The sequence below is a fragment of the Zea mays genome, chromosome 3 (genome assembly GCF_902167145.1).
Source record: "Zea mays cultivar B73 chromosome 3, Zm-B73-REFERENCE-NAM-5.0, whole genome shotgun sequence".
In the NCBI taxonomy this organism is placed as follows: Eukaryota; Viridiplantae; Streptophyta; class Magnoliopsida; order Poales; family Poaceae; genus Zea; species Zea mays.
The window spans coordinates 235385098-235403051 of NC_050098.1; positions in this window are offsets into that span (position 1 = coordinate 235385098).

A 17954-nucleotide genomic window follows, 5' to 3' on the forward strand; every position below is an offset into this window, starting at 1 on the left:
TTGTATTCGTTTATACTGCACTAACCAGTCATACCAAACTATGCTTGGCTAACCTCTGTAATATATCATTTGATGATATACTATTTTATTTCAATTTCTCACCATGTGTGCATGTCTTGAGAGTATCCTTCGTAGGAACATGACTCAATTAAGGTAACAATGACACCTTAACCAACTTATATTGCTGAGTGTTTTTTGCTCTTGTGATTTACCTTTTCACAAACTTGACCAAACATTCACCTTTCAAGTTATTTTTTTTAAATTAACATTCGCGTACAACTTGCCACCAATTTGAGTAAGAAAGTTATCACAACCTTCACCACAACAAAAGCATGACCCAAAGGCTATACATGCTTGGCCCTGACCAGGTAACTTAATTTTTATTTTATTTTATTAAATCCCTTTTTCTTACTAACATGCATGTCACCACACCACGAGTATCTCTTAACTCCTCGAGCTAACCCTCCCATATAATATATTTTCCTTATTATATGCATGTTGTCACCTTATCAACTCAAATAAGTTAGCACTCCATCAAATAGTGGTTTCCATTAAGTGTCAACCCTCATCACATATCTGTCCAATGGCTCTAGAGTTCGCATCAGTTAGTACTCTCCATCAATCAGTGGTTCTCATGAAGTATTCAACCTTCGTTAGAAATTTCAACGATCCTCTACTAGTAAATGCTTTCACCAGTCAATGGCCTTTGTTAATCAATGGCCTTCATCAGTTAATGATCTACACTAGTCAATAGATCTCATCACTTAGTGGTCATCATCTATAATTGTTTATCTTCAGTCAGTAGCCTTTGTTAGTCAGTGGCCTTCATCAATCAATGGATTTCACCATTCATTAGTTTTCATTTATCAACAACCTTTGTTAGTCACTGGTCTTCACCGATGAGTTGACTTCATTAGTTAGTGGTGTTCGTCAATCACTAATTTTCATTAGTTAGTGCCCTTTGTTAGTTAGTGGATCTCACTCGCTAGTAGGTCTCATTAGCTAATGTTTTTTAATCACTCTATGGTTTTTTTCATTAGTCAGTGGTCTTCATGGAACATCTATGAACCCTATAGCACTAACATTATTCCTTTTTATAGGTTGTATTGTTAAATTTCCCTTTTTAGGTTTTATAATATGTATCAATCCAATGTTATTTGAGCTAATCTTTGCATGAAACTAATCGTACAAGCTCCTAAATGGCAGACTTTTGTAGCTATTCAAAAATATAACCCTCTCATTCGAGGGCATTATTCCATATGAGCAATCATGCAGAGCTTATCTTTTGTTAAAGCATAACTATCATTTTTGCAGGGTGCATGATAAGTTTAGCCTATTTAATATTTTCATGCAAATGCACTCATTAGCATAACCACACACCACGGTAACCCGACAAAGAACTACATGCATTAATGCATCAGGACCATCAATCTCAAAAAAAGTTTCAAAAATCTTGAGAGGCTCGCTAAAAGCTTCAAAAATCTTTACCTAATAAAGACCTATCCATAATTAGGTATCGATGCCTTCATTCTAAAAAGCTTAAAAACTTCACCTGACAAAGACCTACCCACAATAGGCATCAAGACTCATGAAATGACTAACCATCCTTTGCAACAAGTAGAAAGCTAAGGTTTTTCTAAGTGCCCACATCACTTCACTCCTTTATCCTTCTTAGTCTCCATCAGGGATGTCAATGGGTATATACCCGTCGAGTAGTATCATTCCATACTCATATCCATCAAAACATTTTTATTCGTTAGGTTACCCATATTCGCTCATGAGCATATAATCTTACTCATACACATACTCATGCGTGTAATTTTACTCATCGGATAACCCGTACCCGCTAGGAAAGTCACAAATTCTAATATGTCAATCACTCAAAATGTCAAACAAACACACAAAAATAAGTTGAAATTCAAATATAACAAACCATTGATTACATAAATTGATAGTTAAGCAAATGATAGCTATAGAATAATTTTATTTTAGGTAAAATGGGATTTATTAGATGGTAATAGAAGTATAATGCAAGTATATTTATCCATGAGTATACGAGTATGGGTAGTACCCACTTGTATCCGTACCTGTCTACCCGATAAATAGAGGTTCTTACCCATTAACATACACGCGGGTAAAGAGATCATCACATACATGTCTTTATATAAGGTAAAACTCACTTGATATTCATGTTTCGGGTACCCATTTCCATCTCTAGTCTCTGTACATCATTTGCCTCCTTTTTGGCTCCCGTGCTCATCCAAGCTAAGTCGAGTCTCTCTTGTTGCCAGTCACTATGTTCTTCCCTACCATGTGATGCATGTGCCTCTGTGCTTGCGCTCTACTATGTTGCTCACTCACCTCCACCGCACAACATGCACTCTGTTGGACCCTTGTCGTACTACATGTTTGCACATGTCATGTCGCCTGCCACTTTCCTCTATGTGTGCTAGCCTACGCTTGTACGTGCTCATCGTTGCACCTGTGAGCTCACCGTGCTCCTATGCATCTCCCCTACACAACCCTTTACATAGTTCTTTCCTGTTTGTACAATCTATTGTGTAAGCCTTCCACTAAGCAAACCCAATTCCAACTTCCACAACTCTCTAGGGTTTCACCTTTCAAGCTCTGAAGATCATCATTTGTACCAAATCCAAACCCTAAATCCCATTACTTTCAATAAGGAAAATGGATCTTGACCCATTTGATTAATGGATTTTTGTGTTTGATGGTCAAACTAACCATTTGGACTAATGTATTTGCTACTATTTATGTTTATAGCTCAAAGGGTGTAGCACGGAATTGGAAGAATGAAACAAATTGATTAAGGAGATTATATTGTAGGAAATGATGACTCCTAAGAGTGGGGGGGGGGGGGTGAATTAGGAAAACTTCTTTCTAAACTAGGCCACAATTAAATCTCTAGAACAAAACTTATGCAAATAAATAGTCTAGAATGTGCAAACTAGGTTTTGTCTAAGTGTTGCTATCTCTACCGCAAAGACTAAGTTTCAATCCTAAAAATTCTAACTAGAAAGGAGAGATTGAAACTTAAGAACTTAATGTAAATGCGGAAGGTAAAGAGCTAATAGAGAAAGCAAACTCTCGTGGATGAACACTGGTATTTTTATCGATGTATCCGGAACCACGTAAGGTTCCGACTAATCCTCGTTGGTGTCCCTACGCAAAGGGTAGCCCACGCGAGAGCTGAGAGCACCTAGAGGGGGGCTGAATAGGTGATCCTGTAAAATTCAACACTAATTGCCACAAAACTTAGTTATGAAAGTTAGAACGACTAAGTAGTTTGAAACGAGCTCTTGTGAACACAGACAATCAAAGAGAAAGAATAAGAGACACATGATTTTATACCATGGTTCGGCCAAGTAACACTTGCCTACTTCCACGTTGTGGTGTCCTAATGGACGAGGGTTGCACTCAACCCCTTTCAAGTGATCCGATGATCAACTTGAATACCACGATTTTTCCTTTCTTAGTCTTTCTCTCGTTTGCGAGGAATCTCCACAACTTGGAGCCTCTCGCCCTTACAATGATGATCACACAAGAAGCACAGAAGTAAGGGAGGGGAGAGCAACACACACAAGACTCAAATCCATAGCACAATCACGCACACAAGTCACAACTCGAGCTCAAAACACAACGCACGGAGTTCACAACTTAAATGGAGCTCAAATCACTATCTCAAAGAATCGAATGCATGAAGTTGGAGTCTTGGAGTCTTAGAATGTTTCTTGTAAGCTTGGGTTACTCCTCCATGCGCCTAGGGGTCCCTTTTCTAGCCCCAAGGCAGCTAGGAGCCGTTGGAGGTCAACAAGGAAGACCATCCTTGCCTTCTGTCGGGTGGCGCACCGGACAGTCCGGTGCGCCACCAGACAGTCACTGTAGACGGTCCGGTGCCGATCTCCTTCCTATTCTGGCGCAAATGACTGTTGCATCTCCGAGCGAGTTGGCGCACCGGACACAGTTCGGTGCCCCCTGCCGACCGTTGGCGTGGGCCATGCGTCGCCCGCAGATTGCGCGGTCGACCATTACGCTGGCGACCGTTGGCTCACCGGACAGTCCGGTGCACCACCGGACAGTCCAGTGAATTTTAGCCGTACGCCGCTGAACTTTTCTCGAGAGCGGCCTTTTCACCGAAGTCCAGCCTGGCGCACCGGACACTGTCCGGTGCACCACCGGACAGTCCGGTGTGCCAGGCCGAGCTGGTCTTTGGCTGCCCACTGCCAAGTTTTTTGCAATTCTTTCTTTTCCTGTTTCTAGCACTTAGGCAACATATGTTAGTACTCAAAACAATGTACTAAGTCTAGAAACACACCTCATGTCTTGATTTGCACTTTTCTCTTTATTTAGCACATAAGAACTTAATTAAATGTGTTGGGCACTTAATCACCAAAACATAATAGAAATTGCCCAAGGGCACATTTCCCTTTCAATCTCCCCCTTTTTTGGTGATTTATGCCAACACATCCAAAATCAACCAAGAGAAGTGCAACATCAATGCAATTGAGAACAAAATTGTCTTGGACAAGATTTGACATATTTGAATCGTTCTTTTGCCACCACTTGGTTTGTTTTTGCAAATCAAATTCATTTTCCTATCTCTAAGTCAAACTCACTTGTTTAGGCATAAAAAGAGATATTCCAAGAGTGAAATTGATCAAGATCCAAAAACTCCCCCTTTTTCCATAGTCATAAATTCTCCCCACAAGAGACCAAATTTTGCAATAAGAGTATTTTGGACAAATCAAAAGTTCTAACTCTATTGTTTTCAAAATTCACAAGTGGTAGCTAATCTGAAAGGGAATTAGGCTTACACCTATTTCCTAATTGATTTTGGTGGTTGAATTGTCCAACACAAATAATTGGACTAACTAGTTTGCTCTAGTCTATAAGTTTTACAGGTGCCAAAGGTTCACAATAAGCCAATAAAAAGACCAAGAAAAAAGGGTTCAACAAAGAAAGCAAGGGACAACCTAAGTGTGCCCTGGTCTGGCGCACCGGACTGTCCGGTGCACCAGGGGACTTCAAGCTGAACTCAACACCTTCGGGAATTTTTAGAGGCGCTTCACTATAATTCACTGGACTGTTCGGTGTACCACCAGACAGTGTCCGGTGCCTTAAGGGAGAGCGACTCTGAACTCGCTAGCTTCGGATTTCCGCTTCGCTAAAATTCACCGGACTGTCCGGTGAGCCAGCGGAGCAACGACTACTTCGCGCGCAACGATCGACTGCAACGCATTAAATGCGCGCCTGCGCGCAGAGGAGCAGAGCACGCGCGGGTGGCACACCGGACAGTCTACAGGACTTGTCAGGTGCACCACCGGATAGCCAGGCGGGCCCACAAGACAGAGCTCCAACGGTCGGAACCCAACGGCCAGGTGACGTGGCTGGCGCACCGGACAGTGTCCGGTGGCGCACCGGACTGTCCGGTGCGCCATGCGACATCAGCCTCCACCAAACGGCTAGTTTGGTGGTTGGGGTTATAAATACCCCCAACCACCCCACATTCAAGTCATACAAGTTTTCCACCTTCCAACTACTTACAAGAGCTAAGCATTCAATACAAGACACACCAAAGTGATCAAATCCTCTCCTAATTCCACACAAGGCTTTAGTGATTAGTGAGAGAGATTTGTTGTGTTCTTTTCAGCTCTTGCGCTTGGATTGCTTCCTTCTTTCATTCTTTCTTGCGAACAACTCATTTGTAACCAAGGCAAGAGACACCAATTGTGTGGTGGTCCTTGCGGGGAAGTTTGTTCCCATTTGATTGAGAAGAGAAGCTCACTCGGTCCGAGGGACCGTTTGAGAGAGGGAAAGGGTTGAAAGAGACCCGGTCTTTGTGACCACCTCAACGGGGAGTAGGTTTGCAAGAACCGAACCTCGGTAAAACAAATCATCGTGTCCTACTCTTTATTCGCTCACGATTTGTTTTGCGCCCTCTCTCTCGGACTCGTTTCTATTTCTAACGCTAACCCGGCTTGTAGTTGTGATTAAGGTTGTAAATTTCAGATTCGCCCTATTCACCCCCCTCTAGGCGACTTTCAATTGGTATCAGAGCCCGGTACTTCATTAGAGCTTAACCGCTTTAAGTGATGTCGGGAGATCACGCCAAGAAGGAGATGATGACCGGCGAGAAGCCCGCTACAAGCCACGGGAAGAGGCTCCATCGGGAGAGTCCCACAACAAAGGGAAGGGAAGGAAAAGGAATCCCCTTCACACAAGTCGCGTCGGAGCGGTGACAAGAAGAAGAAGATGAGGAAGGTAGTCTACTACGAGACCGACACCTCATCGCCATCTACCTCCGGCTCCGACACGCCATCCGTAACTTCTAAGCGCCATGAGCGCAAGAAGTTTAGTAAGATCCCCTACGCTACCCTCGCATTTCTAAACATACACCTTTACTTTCCGTCCCATTAGGCAAACCACCAACATTTGATGGTGAAGATTATGCTAGGTGGAGTGATTTGATGCGATTTCACCTAACCTCACTCCACAAAAGTATATAGGATGTTGTTGAGTTTGGTGTACAGGTACCATCCGTAGGGGATGAAGATTATGATGAGGACGAAGTGGCCCAAATCCAACACTTCAACTCCCAAGCCTCAACTATACTTCTCGCCTCTCTAAGTCGAGAGGAGTACAATAAGGTGCAAGGGTTGAAAGGTGCTAAGGAGATTTGGGACACGCTAAAGACCGCGCACGAAGGAGACGAGGTGACCAAAATCACCAAACGGGAAACGATCGAGGGGGAGCTCGGTCGCTTCCGACTTTGTCAAGGGGAGGAGCCACAAGACATGTACAACCGGCTCAAAACCTTGGTGAACCAAGTGCGCAACCTCGGGAGCAAGAAATGGGATGACCATGAAATGGTCAAGGTTATTCTAAGACCCCTCATTTTTCTTAACCCTATGCAAGTTCAATTAATTCGAGGGAATCCTAGATATACACTAATGTCTCCCGAGGAAGTAATCGGGAATTTTGTGAGCTTTGAATTGATGATCAAAGGCTCAAAGAAGATCAACGAGCTTGATGGCCCCTCCACGTCCGAAGCACAACCGGTCACATTTAAGGCAACGAAGGAGAAGAAGGAGGAGTCTACATCGAGTAGAACACCCATCGACGCCTCCAAGCTCGACAACGAGGAAATGGCGCTCATCATCAAGAGCTTCCGCCAAATCCTCAAGCAAAGGAGGGGGAAAGATTACAAGCCTCGCTCCAAGAAAGTTTGCTACAAATGTGGTAAGCCCGGTCATTTTATTGTAAAATGTCCTTTATCTAGTGATAGTGACAGGGGCGACAACAAGAAGGGGAGAAGAAAGGAGAAGAAGAGGTACTACAAAAAGAAGGGTGGCGATGCCCATGTTTGCCGGGAATGGGACTCCGACGAGAGCTCCACCGACTCCTCCTCCGATGAGGACGCCGCAAACATCGCCGTCACCAAGGGTCTTCTCTTCCCCAACGTCGGCCACAAGTGCCTCATGGCAAAGGACGGCAAAAGGAAGAAGGTAAAAATCAAGATCCTCCACCAAATATGAAACCTCTAGTGATGAGGATAATGCTAGCAATGAGGAGGATAACCTACACATTCTTTTTGCCAACCTAAACATGCAACAAAAAGAAAAATTAAATGAATTGATTAGTGCTATTCATGAGAAGGATGATCTCTTGGACACCCAAGAGGACTTCCTAATCAAGGAAAACAAAAAGCATGTTAAGGTTAAAAATGCTTATGCTCTAGAAGTTGAGAAAAGTGAGAAATTAACTAGTGAGCTAAGCACATGTCATGAGACTATTGACAACCTTAGAAATGAGAATGCAAAGTTAATTGCTGAGGTTGATTTAAATGCTTGTGATGTTTCAATTCCCAATCTTAGAAATGATAACGATGATTTGCTTGCTAAGATTGAAGAATTAAACATTTCTCTTGCTAGCCTTAGGATTGAGAATGAAAAATTGCTTGCTAAGGCTAAAGAACTAGATGTTTGCAATGTTACAATTTCTGATCTTAGAGATAAAAACGATATATTGCGTGCTAAGATTGTTGAACTTAATTCTTGCAAACCCTCTACATCTACCACTGAGCATGTCACTATTTGCACTAGATGTAGAGATGTTGATATTAATGCTATACATGATCACCTTTCCATGATTAAACAACAAAATGATCATATAGCTAAATTAGATGCTAAAATTGCCGAGCATGAACTAGAAAATGAAAAATTTAAGTTTGCTCGTAGTATGCTTTATAATGGGAGACGCCCTGGCATTAAGGATGACATTGGCTTCCAACAGGGAGGCAATGTCAAACTTAATGCCCCTCCTAAGAAATTGTCCAACTTTGTTAAAGGCAAGGCTCCCATGCCTCAGGATAACGAGGGTTACATTTTGTACCCTGCTGGTTATCCCGAGAGCAAAATTAGGAAAATTCATTCTAGGAAGTCTCACTCTGGCCCTAACCATGCTTTTATGTATAAGGGTGAGACATCTAGTTCTAGGCAACCAACCCGTGCTAAGTTGCCTAAGAAGAAAACTACTAGTGCATCAAATGATCATGGCATTTCTTTTAAAACTCTTGATGCATCCTATGTCTTAACTAACAAATCAGGCAATGTGGTTGCCAAGTTTGTTGGGGGCAAACACAAGGGATCAAAAACTTGCGTTTGGGTACCCAAAGTTCTTGTATCTAATGCCAAAGGACCCAAAACAGTTTGGGTACCTAAAGTCAAGAACTAAACTTGTTTTGTAGGTTTATGCATCCAGGGGCTCAAGTTGGATCATCGACAGCGGGTGCACAAACCACATGACAGTAGAGAAGAAGATGTTCTCCTCCTACGAGAAAAACCAAGATCCTCAACGAGCTATCACATTCGGGGATGGAAACCAAGGTTTGGTCAAAGGACTGAGTAAAATTGCTATATCACCTGACCATTCAATTTCCAATGTTTTTCTTGTAGATCCTTTAGATTACAATTTGCTTTCCGTTTCACAATTATGTCAAATGGGCTACAATTGTCTTTTTACTGATGTAGGTGTCACTGTCTTTAGAAGAAGTGATGATTCAATAGCATTTAAGGGAGTGTTAGAGGGTCAGCTATACTTAGTAGATTTTGATAGAGCTAAACTCAGCACTTGCTTAATTGCTAAGACTAACATGGGCTGGCTCTGGCACCGCCGACTAGCACATGTTGGAATGAAGAATCTTCATAAGCTTCTAAAGGGAGAGCACATTTTAGGATTAACAAATGTTCATTTTGAGAAAGACAGGATTTGTAGCGCATGCCAAGCAGGGAAGCAAGTTGGTGTTCATTATCCGCATAAGAACATCATGACGACTGACAGGCCACTGGAGCTCCTACACATGGACCTATTCGGCCCGATAGCTTACATAAGCATCGGCAGGAGTAAGTACTGTCTAGTTATTGTGGATGATTATTCTCGCTTCACTTGGGTATTCTTTTTGCAGGAAAAATCTCATACCCAAGAGACCTTAAAGGGATTCTTGAGACGGGCTCAAAACGAGTTCGGCTTAAGGATCAAGAAAATTCGAAGCGACAACGGGACGAAGTTCAAGAACTCTCAAATTGAAGGCTTCCTTGAGGAGCAGGGCATCAAGCATGAGTTCTCTTCTCCCTACACGCCACAACAAAATGGTGTAGTGGAGAGGAAGAATAGAACTCTATTGGACATGGCAAGAACCATGCTTGATGAGTACAAGACTTCGGATCGGTTTTGGGCCGAGGCGGTCAACACCGCCTGCTACGCCATCAACCGTTTGTATCTACACCGAATCCTCAAGAAGACATCATATGAGCTCCTAACCGGTAAAAAGCCCAATATTTCATATTTTAGAGTCTTTGGTAGCAAATGCTTTATACTTGTTAAAAAAGGTAGAAAATCTAAATTTGCTCCTAAGACTGTAGAAGGCTTTTTACTAGGATATGATTCAAACACAAGGGCATATAGAGTCTTTAACAAGTCCTCTGGACAAGTTGAAGTTTCTTGTGACGTTGTGTTTGATGAGACTAACGGCTCTCAAGTAGAGCAAGTTGATCTTGATGAGATAGGTGATGAAGAGGCTCCGCGCATCGCGCTAAGGAACATGTCCATTGGGGATGTGTGCCCTAAGGAATCCGAAGAGCCTCCAAATGCACAAGATCAACCATCCTCCTCCACACAAGCATCTCCACCAACTCAAAATGAGGATGAGGCTCAAGTTGATAAAGTAGAAGATCAAAGAGATGAGCCACCTCAAGATGACGGCAATGATCAAGGGGGAGATGCAAATGATCAAGACAAGGAGGATGAAGAACCAAGGCCGCCACACCCAAGAGTCCACCAAGCAATCCAACGAGATCACCCCGTCGACACCATCCTCGGCGACATTCATAAGGGGGTAACCACTAGATCTCGTGTTGCACATTTTTGTGAGCATTACTCTTTTGTTTCCTCTATTGAGCCACACGGGGTAGAGGAAGCACTACAAGATTCGGATTGGGTGGTGGCGATGCAAGATGAGCTCAACAACTTCACTAGGAACGAGGTATGGCATTTGGTTCCACGTCCTAATCAAAATGTTGTAGGAACCAAGTGGGTTTTCCGCAACAAGCAAGATGAGCATGGTGTGGTGACAAGGAACAAAGCCCGACTTATGGCCAAAGGATACTCCCAAGTCGAAGGTTTGGATTTCGGTGAAACCTATGCACCCGTAGCTAGGCTTGAGTCAATTCATATATTATTAGCTTATGCTACTTACCATGGCTTCAAGCTTTATCAAATGGACGTGAAGAGTGCCTTCCTCAATGGACCAATCAAGGAAGAGGTCTATGTTGAGCAACCTCCCGACTTTGAAGATAGTGAGTACCCTAACCATGTTTATAAACTCTCTAAGGCGCTTTATGGGCTCAAGCAAGCCCCAAGAGCATGGTATGAATGCCTTAGAGATTTCCTTATCACTAATGGATTCAAAGTCGGAAAGGCCGATCCTACACTCTTTACCAAAACACTTGAAAATGATTTGTTTGTATGCCAAATTTATGTTGATGATATTATATTTGGGTCTACTAACGAATCTACATGTGAAGAGTTTAGTAGGATCATGACACAAAAATTCGAGATGTCAATGATGGGGGAGTTGAAGTACTTCTTGGGATTTCAAGTGAAGCAACTCCAAGAGGGCACCTTCCTAAGCCAAACAAAGTATACTCAAGATATTCTAAGCAAGTTTGGGATGAAGGATACCAAACCCATCAAGACACCCATGGGAACCAATGGGCATCTCGACCTCGACACGGAAGGTAAATTCGTAGATCAAAAGGTATATCAGTCGATGATAGGCTCTTTACTCTATTTATGTGCATCTCGACCGGATATTATGCTTTCCGTATGCATGTGTGCAAGATTCCAAGCTGACCCTAAGGAAGCTCACCTTACGACCGTAAAACAAATCTTGAGATATTTAGTTTATACTCTTAAGTTTGGGCTTTGGTATCCTAGGGGATCCACATTTGATTTGATTGGTTATTCGGATGCCGATTGGGTGGGGTGTAAGATTAATAGAAAGAGCACATCGGGGACTTGCCAGTTCTTGGGAAGATCCTTGATGTCTTGGGCTTCAAAGAAGCAAAACTCCGTAGCTCTTTCTACCGCCAAAGCCGAGTATATTGCCACAGGACATTGTTGCGCGCAATTACTTTGGATGAGGCAAACCCTTAGGGACTACGGTTACAAATTAACCAAAGTTCCTCTTCTATGTGATAATGAGAGTGCAATCCGCATGGCGGATAATCCCGTTGAGCATAGCCGTACTAAACACATAGCCATTCGGTATCATTTCTTAAGGGATCACCAACAAAAGGGAGATATCGAGATTGCATACATTAATACTAAAGATCAATTAGCCGATATCTTTACCAAGCCACTTGATGAACAAACTTTTAACAAACTTAGGCATGAGCTAAATATTCTTGATTCTAGGAATTTCTTTTGATGTTTTGCACACATAGCTCACTCATATACCTTTGATCATGTCTCTTTTATATATGCCATGACTAATATGTTTTCAAGTAAATTTCAAACCAAGTCATAGGTGTATTGAAAGGGAATTGGAGTCTTCGACGAAGACAAAGGCTTCCACTCCGTAACTCATCCTTCACCGTCGCTCCGAGCATCTCTCCGGCTTTGGTATAATCTTCACTCATATGTTTTATTTGCCAAAGGGGAGAAAGTAGTTATGAAAGGGCTTATATTTCACTCAAAGTATCCGTTTTTGGCGATTCATGCCAAAGGGGGAGAAAGTATTAGCCCAAAGCAAAAGGACTGCACCACAACCTAATTTTAAAACTAATGATTTTCAAATTGGTATCTTATTGTGTTCAAAAGGGGGAGAAAGTAGTATTTTCAAAATTGATATCTTAAAACCCTCTTGAACACTAAGAGGAGGATTTCATTGAGGGGGATTTTTGTTTAGTCAAAGGAAAAAACATTTAAAACAAGGGGAGAGAATTTCAAACCTTATTCATTTACCTTTGACTATTTGCAAAAAGTCTTTGAAAAGGATTTACAAAAGAATTTGCAAAAACAAAACATGTGGTGCAAGCGTGGTCCAAAATGTTAAAAATAAAGAAACAATCCATGCATATCTTATAAGTATTCATATTGGCTCAATTCTAAGTAACCTTTGCACTTACAGTATGGAAACTAGTTCAATTATGCACTTCTATATTTGCTTTGGTTTGTGTTGGCATCAATCACCAAAAAGGGGGAGATTGAAAGGGAATTAGGCTTACACCTATTTCCTAATTGATTTTGGTGGTTGAATTGCCCAACACAAATAATTGGACTAACTAGTTTGCTCTAGTCTATAAGTTCTACAGGTGCCAAAGGTTCACAATAAGCCAATAAAAAGACCAAGAAAAAGGGTTCAACAAAGAAAGCAAGGGACAACCGAAGTGTGCCCTGGTCTGGCGCACCGGACTATCCGGTGCACCACCGGACAGTGTCCGGTGCACCAGGGGACTTCAAGCTGAACTCAACACCTTCGGGAATTTTCAGAGGCGCTTCGCTATAATTCACCGGACTGTCCGGTGCCTCAAGGGAGAGCGACTCTGAACTCACCAGCTTCGGATTTCCGCTTCGCTAAAATTCACCGGACTGTCCGGTGAGCCAGCGGAGCAACGACTACTTCGCGCGCAACAGTCGACTGCAACGCATTAAATGCGCGCCTGCGCGCGCAGAGGAGCAGAGCACGCGTGGGTGGCACACCAGACAGTCTACAGGACTTGTCCGGTGCACCACCGGACAGCCAGGCGGGCCCACAAGACAGAGCTCCAACGGTCGGAACCCAACGGCCAGGTGACGTGGCTGGCGCACCGGACAGTGTCCGGTGGCGCACCGGACTGTCCGGTGCGCCATGCGACAGCAGCCTCCACCAAACGGCTAGTTTGGTGGTTGGGGTTATAAATACCCCAACCACCCCACATTCAAGTCATCCAAGTTTTCCACCTTCCAACTACTTACAAGAGCTAAGCATTCAATACAAGACACAACAAAGTGATCAAATCCTCTCCCAATTCCACACAAGGCTTTAGTGATTAGTGAGAGAGATTTGTTGTGTTCTTTTGAGCTCTTGCGCTTGGATTGCTTCCTTCTTTCATTCTTTCTTGCGAACAACTCATTTGTAACCAAGGCAAGAGACACCAATTGTGTGGTGGTCCTTGCGGGGAAGTTTGTTCCCGTTTGATTGAGAAGAGAAGCTCACTCGGTCCGAGGGACCGTTTGAGAGAGGAAAAGGGTTGAAAGAGACCCGGTCTTTGTGACCACCTCAACGGGGAGTAGGTTTGCAAGAACCGAACCTCGGTAAAACAAATCATCGTGTCTTACTCTTCATTCGCTCACGATTTGTTTTGCGCCCTCTCTCTCGGACTCGTTTCTATTTCTAACGCTAACCCGGCTTGTAGTTGTGATTAAGGTTGTAAATTTCAGATTCGCCCTATTCACCCCCCTCTAGGCGACTTTCATAATCCATTTGCTTTGGCCCCTTAATTTCTCCTCCTTTGGTATTAAGCACCAAAACGGGATCGTTTTTGGCCCTTTAACCCCATTGCCTCACCAAAATTGTCAATTAAGAGCAAAAAGGCAATAAGAGCATAAGAATGAACTTGGAATTAAGTACACTAATACCGGAGTGCAGTGGAAGTCTTTGCATGGTCCAAGTTCACCTTTCCATTTCAGTTCACCTTTGAGACTACAACAAGTATACTCAAACACAAAGGTTAGTCTCAAAGGGTCAAGTTGTAGCACTTCTCCCCCTAAATATGTGCATCATTCACACATGGACTTGTGAGGTCCGGGGATCCCGTGCACAACTTGAGCACCATAAATAAACAACAAATCACATAAATACATGAAGTAACATGATCAAAGGCATAAAACACATGTATGCTATAGATCAATCCAAGTTACGTGAATCTAAGACATTTAGCTCACTACGTAGCCTGCAAAAGGTTTTCTCATCTAATGGCTTGGTAAAGATATCGGCTAGCTGGTTCTCGGTGCTAATATAGAAAACCTCGATATCTCCTTTTTGTTGGTGGTCTCTCAGAAAGTGATGCCGGATGTCTATGTGCTTAGTGCGGCTGTGTTCAATAGGATTATCCGTCATGCGGATTGCACTCTCATTGTCACATAGGAGCAGTGGCGAAGCCAACAGGGGGGCCGGAGTGGGCCTGGCACCCCCTAATGGTCCAACCAAGTCAGATTAATAATGTATCCTATAGCCCATATCTTGCTGCCAGTTTATTATTTAGTAGTCTGAAACCCTTAATTTTTATCCCAAACCAAGTGGATTAGTTAATCTGGGTAAAGATTCTTCTTATCACTCTCCCTGTGTCAACTGCGACCACAGAGAGAGCTTTTTCAGCTATGAAATTTGTAAAGACACGTCTTCGAAGAAAAATGGGAGATGCCTATTTACGGGATTATCTGGTCGTTTATATTGAAAGAGAATTAGCGACAATGATTTGTTCTGATGATATTATCAAGGCCTATGATCTAGCTAATACACGTAGAGCTAAATTCAAAATAACTGAGATGTAATTTTATTTTGTTTGACAAAATAGATGTTGTTTCATTATACTGTTTTTTAATGAAGATTATATATCAATATATACATTATGGTTGGTTCCCTTGCCATTTTTATATTGTGTCCTTGCTGGTTTGGTCACTTGGAGGCTAAGCCTGCCCCCTCTGTTTTCGGATCCTGGCTTCGCCCCTGCATAGGAGTGGGACTTTGCTCAGATTGTAGCCAAAGTCCCGGAGGGTTTGCCTCATCTAAAGTAGTTGCGCGCAACACTGTCCTGTGGCAACATACTTGGCCTCAGCGGTGGATAGGGCAACAGAGGTTTGTTTCTTTGAGCTCCAAGACACCAGGGACCTTCCTAGGAATTGGCACGTCCCTGATGTACTCTTCCTATCAACCTTGCATCCAACATAATCGTAATCTGAATATCCAATCAAGTCAAAGGTAGACCCCTTTGGATACCAGATCCCGAAGCAAGGCGTAGAAACTAAATATCTAAGAATCCGCTTAACGGCCACAAGGTGACATTCCCTTGGGTCGGATTGATATCTAGCACACATGCATACGCTAAGCATAATATCCGGTCTACTAGCACATAAATAAAGTAATGAACCTTGAAAGTCGCCTAGAGGGGGGGTGAATAGGGTGAATCTGAAATTTATAAACTTAAGCACAACTACAAGCCGGGTTAGCGTTAGAAATAGAAACGAGTCCGAGAGAGAGGGCGCAAAACAAATCGTGAGCAAATAAAGAGCGAGACACGATGATTTGTTTTACCGAGGTTCGGTTCTTGCAAACCTACTCCCCGTTGAGGTGGTCACGAAGACCGGGTCTCTTTCAACCCTTTCCCTCTCTCAAACGGTCACCTAGACCGAGTGAGCTTCTCTTCTCAATCAAACGGAACATGAAGTTCCCGCAAGGACCACCACACAATTGGTGTCTCTTGCCCCGGTTATAATTGTGTATGATCACAAGAAGAATGAGAAAGAAAAGAAGCAATCCAAGTGCAAGAGCTCAAATAAACACAACAAATCTCTCTCTCTAATCGCTAAAGCTTTGTGTGGAGTTGGGAGAGGATTTGATCTCTTTGGTGTGTCTTCTATTGAATGTTATAGCTCTTGTAAGGTGTAGAAGTGTAGAAACTTGGATGCCATTGAATGTGGGGTGGTTGGGGTATTTATAGCCCCAACCACCAAAATATGACCGTTGGAAGGCTGCTGTCGCATGGCGCACCGGACACAGTCCGGTGCGCCAGCCACGTCAGTCAGCCGTTGGGGTTCGACCGTTGGAGCTCTGACTTGTGGGGCCTCTGGGCTATCTGGTGGTGCACTGGGCATGTCCTGTAGATTGTCCGGTGTGCCACCCGCGCGTGCTCTGACCTCTGCGCGCACTGTAGCGCATTGAATGCGGTTGCAGTCGATCGTTGCGCGCGAAGTAGCCGTTGCTCCGCTGGCACACCGGACAGTACGGTGTGCACCGGACACTGTCCGGTGACTCACCGGACAGTCCGGTGAATTACAGCGGAGCGCCCTCTGATTTTCCCGAAGGTAGCGAGTTCAGCGTCGAGTGCCCTGGTGCACCGGACACTGTCCGGTGGTGCACCGGACAGTCCGGTGCGCCAGACCAGGGTGCCTTTGGGTTGTCTTTTGCTCTCTTTGTTTGAACCCTTGTTTGGTCTTTTTATTGGCTTATTGTGAACCTTTGGCACCTGTAGAACTTATAGACTAGAGCAAACTAGTTAGTCCAATTATTTGTGTTGGGCAATTCAACCACCAAAATCAATTAGAAAAAGGTGTAAGCCTAATTCCCTTTCAATCTCCCCCTTTTTGGTGATTGATGCCAACACAATCCAAAGCAAATATAGAAGTGCATAATTGAACTAGTTTGCAGAATGTAAGTACAAAGGTTACCTAAAATTGAGCCAATATAAATTCTTATAAGATATGCATGGATTGTTTCTTTATATTTTTATCATTTTGGACCACGCTTGCACCACATGTTTTGTTTTTGCAAATCCTTTTGTAAATTCTTTTCAAAGTCCTTTTGCAAATAGTCAAAGGTAAATGAGTAAGGTTTTGAGAAGCATTTTGAAGATTTGAAATTTTCTCCCCCTGTTTCAAATGCTTTTTCCTTTGACTAAAACAAAACTCCCCCTTAATAAAATCCTCCTCTTAGTGTTCAAGAGGGTTTTAAGATACCAATTTTGAAAATACTAGTTTCTCCCCCTTTTGAATACAATAAGATATTAATTGAAAAAATTCATTATTTTAAAACCTTTCAAATTTCAAAAATTGGTGGTGCGGTGCAGTCCTTTTGCTTTGGGCTAATACTTTCTCCCCCTTTGGCATGAATCACCAAAAACAGATACTTGAGTGAAATATAAGCCCTTTTTAACTACTTTCTCCCCTTTGGCAAATAAAATATGAGTGAAGATTATACCAAAGACGGAGAGATGCTCGGAGTGACGGCGAAGGATGAGTAATCTCGATGGAGCGGAGTGGAAGCCTCCAATTACTTAGTTTGAAATACACTTGAAAACACATTAGTCATAGCATATAAAAGAGACATCATCAAAGGTATATTTATGAGTTATGTATGCAAGACATCAAAAGAAATTCCTAGAATCAAGAATATTTAGCTCATGCCTAAGTTTGTTAAAAGATTGTTCATCTAGTGGCTTGGTAAAGATATCGGCTAATTGTTCCTTAGTGTTAATATATGCAATCTCGATATCTCCCTTTTGTTGGTGATCCCTTAAGAAATGATACCGAATGGCTATGTGTTTAGTGCGGCTATGCTCAACGGGATTATCCGCCATGCAGATTGCACTCTCATTATCACATAGAAGACGAACTTTGGT